Source organism: Haematobia irritans, chromosome 3, assembly GCF_050003625.1.
Source record: "Haematobia irritans isolate KBUSLIRL chromosome 3, ASM5000362v1, whole genome shotgun sequence".
NCBI lineage: Eukaryota > Metazoa > Arthropoda > Insecta > Diptera > Muscidae > Haematobia > Haematobia irritans.
The window spans coordinates 122388717-122394296 of record NC_134399.1 but is presented as its reverse complement, the minus strand read 5'-3'; positions in this window follow the sequence as shown (position 1 = coordinate 122394296).

Sequence of the window (5580 nt, the reverse complement as noted above, 5' to 3'; positions counted from 1 at the left end):
TATATATATATATATATATATATATATATATATATATATATATATATATATATATATATATATATATATATATATATATATATATATATATATATATATATATATATATATATATATATATATATATATATATATATATATATATATATATATATATATATATATATATATATATATATATATATATATATATATATATATATATATATATATATATACCCAGCAAAAACTAGGCAACCACATCTCATTACAATTAGCATTACCAGGAGTAATGCTGCCATTACACGTTGCATTACATTGCGGTGAGTTATAATGACTTACTTGTAATGACAAAAATAAATATAATGCCTAATAATTTTCGAATAGTTATTCTTAAATTTTTAGGCAGTTGGCTTAATAAAATAGAATTGAAAGGATTGAATACTTCTTAGTACGAATGAACTGAAATATTTTTCTATGCTAAGTGTTATTCGTATGAATGATAAGCTTTCTATAATAAAGGAAGTCAGAGTTATCATTTTATAAGAAATTTTACTAAATTTGGTTTTAGTTTTTGTTCGGTTTTTGTTCATTTTTACGAATGCTTTATCAGTGGATAAAATTTTCTTGTTCAGTAGTAAATTCGTATACCCTGCGAAGAAAACAGTATTAGTAAAATGCCATAAATTTTTTGTGATTCAATCACGAAATTAATTGATACAATTAATTTTTAATTGATCACAGAAATGTTATTAATTAATTAATTGATACTATTATTTTTGTGATTGATTTTTATTTCAATTAAAAAATTTGTTGAATAAATTAAATTTTTAATTGAATATTTTTTAAAACTCAAATAAAATTTTAATTGGAAAAATTTTCGTGAAATTTTTTTGTGGGTAGTTAATGAACTATTCCTAACTGCTTTCAGTTTAGGATTTTTTTACTGAAGCAACTAAATTTTATTATTTCACACAATAACACTAGTTTACAAAAAAATAAAAAATTCATGTACACTTAATGAAAGGCAAATTTTCTTATGTATTTTGATCTGCTGAATTCGAAAAAAAATTAAAATTTTTTTTTTATGGAACGACATTTTTCGGTCGATTTTCTTCTAGTTGATCTTATTACTTACGTTAGAGTATCATCTATACGATCATGAACTTCTCTTCCAGACGTTTTTCAATGGTTTATACTTTTCTGGCGGAAAAGGTCCTTTGTAAATTTTTTGAAAATTTGACTTTTCGCATCGAAAATTTTTAAACCACTTAACTTATCACAGATACAATTATACCCGATTATTCGTCATCTTAATACCTTTCATTTAAGTACCAACAACGATATAATCGGACATTTTTAACTCGAGATATAATTTGTTTAGAGAGAAAAGAGCGAAAAAATAAAAATAACAGGATATCTCAAAAACGAATTCAGCAGATCAAAATACATAAAAAAGGTCGGCTCTCATCAAGTGTACATTTTCAGTGTAAACTAGTGTAATTTAACTTAATGCAAATAAAATGGCTAATCTAAATGGATGAATATTTTTTCCGAAGGCACTTTTTTCTGGGTGTAGTGCTCCTATTACACCATTACTCGCCATATTTTGATCCATTGTAATCGGCGATAGAAATCAATATTTTCGAGATTTGGTTGCCTGAGACAATAAGTGGCTATTTTGCAAGTTTTGGTGTATCTACGAATAAGTCATTACATATTATGTTATTATATGCTTTAAAAGCACTACTTATTTCATGGCCGAAAGTATGCCTGGGGAGAAGTACTTTCCTCCTAGGACATGCGTATGTAAATATAATCCGGAGCGATGCCAATTAATAAGTGGTTATTATTTTTTAAAACGGCTTACCTACAAGATTACCGGGTAATGAGAGTTTTTGCTGGGTATATATTATTTCACGTCAAATTAGCATTTCTACAGTCGTGAATGTGCGTAAATTCCTTACAAAATTTTTCGTGCATTTGTAACAATTCTCCGTCGGGAGTGTGAGCGCCAAGAACAATTTTCGTGCGTGAGTTTTGAAACATAAATTCCTTCGTGAGTGTGCGTGAGCGCCTTGAAATTTTTTCGTGCGTGAGCAAAAAATTTTTTTCGTGAGTGTGCGTGAGTTAACTTTTTCTATCGTGAGTGTGCGTGAGTGTGAGCGGCTCGAATATTTTTCGTGCGTGAGCAAAAATTTTCTTTCGTGAGTGTGCGTGAGCGTGAAAGCCTCGAATTTTTTTCGTGCGTGAGTAAAATTTTTCTATCGTGAATGTACGTGAGCGTGATTTTTTAAAATAAATTAATTCGTGAGTGTTCGTGAGCGGCTCGAAAATTTTTCGTGCGTGAGTAAGATTTTTCCGTCGTGAGTGTGCGTGAGCGTGAGTAAAATATTACTCACGTGCACACCTCTAGTCCACACATAACAACGCCGAATATGGTGTGTATCGATCCACGTTTTGATATAGCTCCCATATAGCCCGATCACTCGATTTGACTTCTTGAGCGTCTAGATATCCGAATTTTTATCCGATTTGCCTGAAAATCATAATATAGAGATATTTTTGGTTCATAAACAAGTGTGTCGAAGATGGTGGGTATAGGTCCATGTTTTGGTATATCCTCCATATAGCCGGATCTCCTGATTTGACTTCTTGGGCGTCTGGAAACTTCAATTTTTATCCGATTTCCCTAAAATTGGGAATCTAGAGGTATTTTAGGTCCACACATAAGGATAGTGTATATCGGTTCATGTTATGGTATTTCCTTCATATAGACCAATCTCCCGATTTGATCTTTTGCGCATCTAGATTCGATTTTTTCCGATTTTTCTAGAATTCAAAATCTAGAGGCATGTTGGGCCCACACACAAGTACGTCGAATAGGGGCGTATCGATCCCTATATTGATATACACCCCATATATACCGGTCTAGAATAAGGTGTGGATCTGTCGTGATGTTTTGACATAGCCCCATGTGTTAAGTCTTTCGATTTCCATGTGTTGCTATATAAGTTTGCTTGGCGGAGTAACTGTCATCATAACCACCTGAAATTCTATATATTTTAAAGTACCCCGACGAAGAGTTTTCAAAGAAAACAATAATATTATTTGATTCATGGTGGTGGGTATTTAAGATTCGGCCCTGCCGAACTTAAGTTCTTATATACTTGTTATTAACTCTTTTACAGCTAACCCTTTTTTTAACCATTTTTGGGTGATCGAAAATGAAACCTTCCAGGACAAAATGGTATGACATAATATGATTGGTAGCACTCTCAAAGTAGATAGCAATCTACTGAGAAAAAATGACTTTTTCGACTACCCAAGATATGAACTGGCTATTTGATAGAAATCTCTTGTACCCTATTTTGAAAAATATTTCCCATATTTTTACAAACATTCAGATAATCAGTCTATGATGGCATTCCTAAAATTTACTTCAAAAGCTTGTATTGTGTTTGTACACATGAGTGACCGACCAACTTTACTGACGGCACACACATGCAGGAGCAATCACCACAAGCACTTAAACACAAGCATGAGTAACTATCACACATACACTCACCCGGCTCATTTTGTCTATTACACAAAAGGGTCAACGGCGGCATAAAGGACTGTAACATCGTTCATTTGTTTGGGAATTGACCTGTACTTGGGGTTGTTGACCAATTGTTAAGGACATTACTTTGTTTTTTAGTGGAAGAGATGAACATGGACTTTCTACTCGAACACCTTTAAAAGCTGCTAATGGTGATATAAACATGCATACATACGTGGACAACGACATCCATGTACACATTGTTCGATATATCGATTGAATCACGTGTGCTGGATGAATCCTTTTACGGTTATAGACCCGTGTATTAGAGTGGCTGATGTCTGAAAATCCTAAAATAGCTGTCAATAACTCAACTTTGAATTCAGGAAAATTAGCCTTAGTTCAAAGACATGCGACTTTAACGGAGGGACGCAAATTTACAAAAGTTGTGTCCTAAATTTAATGAAAACAAATTTTTTGAAGAAAAGATAATAAAATTTATTTTAAAGTTTTATTATTTTAAAGAAATTTGTCCTTAATATTTTGTAAATTTCGCATCCTAAAGTTTAGGTTGCGTAATCCTTAATATCACGTAATTTTTTTCAGTGTATATTATACCAATGAAATATATTTAACAGGAATAAACACACACATGAAGTTTTGTTTATATTTTATTATTATACCCTCCACCATAGGATGGGGGTATATTAACTTTGTCATTCCGTTTGTAACACATCGAAATATTGCTCTAAGACGCCATAAAGTATATATATTCTGGGTCGTGGTGAAATTCTGTGTCGATCTGAGCATGTCCGTCCGTCCGTCCGTCTGTTGAAATCACGCTAACTTCCGAACGAAACAAGCTATCGACTTGAAACTTGGCACAAGTAGTTGTTATTGATGTAGTAGTAGTAGTATCTTCTTTATTGAATTAAAAGTTGTTTTTAACATATATACAAATTCAAAAAATGTTATCACAAGTTTCATATAAAGAAGGTATAAAAATATGCGACTATGTTCTAATAGAACGTCTGTCGGCTGAAAGTTTATTGCAATTCATTTAATATTAACGATATTCATTTATCAAGAATTGTCTGTATCCATAAGCGCTGGAGAGATAAGCGACTAATTTGTTCCAATTTTCATCCTCATAGCCATCTAGTATTTGGATTACTTGTTCAAAGTCCAAAGTTAATTTTTGGAAGGCTGCCATTCTAAATTCTCGTAATACTGGACAAACTCCTAGAAAGTGATACATTGTCTCGATTTCTTGCAAGTTGCAAAGTTTGCACAATTTTTCGTTTTCGTTCGCTTCGAAAGAGTTGTACCCGAGTGATACCATTCCAGTTCTAGCTTTAAATATCCAAGTAGCTTTAGTTTGAGTGTATTTGTCATTTAGATACATACATGCTCCACTTGTATCTAAGAATTTATAGATTCGCGAGTTACTTTCTTGTTTTCTTTGGAGCCTACTGAAATGAAAATTCGATTTGATGCCGTCAGTTATTTTCGTAGGTCGGATGGTATTGCAAATGGGCCAATCGTTCCACTTTTACGTATAGCCCCCATATAAACGGACCCCCATATTTGGCTTGCGAGGCCTCTAAGAGAAGCAAATTTCATCCGATCCGGCTGAAATTTGGTACATGGTGTTAGTATATGGTCTTTAACAACCATGCAAAAATTGGTCCATATCGGTCCATAATTATATATAGCCCCCATATAAACCGATCACCAGATTTGACCATCGGAGCCTCTTGGAAGACCAAAATTTATCTCATGCAGTTGAAATTTGGTACGTGATGTTAGTATATGGCCTCAAACACCCATGCAAAAATTGGTCGATATCGGTCCATAATTATATATAGCCCCCATATAAACCGATCCCCCGATTTGGCTTGAGGAGCCTCTAAGAGAAGCAAATTTCATCCGATCCGGCTGAAATTTGGTACATGGTGTTAGTATATGGTCTCTAACAACCATGCAATAATTGGTCCATATCGGTCCATAATTATATATAGCCCCCATATAAACCGATCACCAGATTTGACCATCGGAGC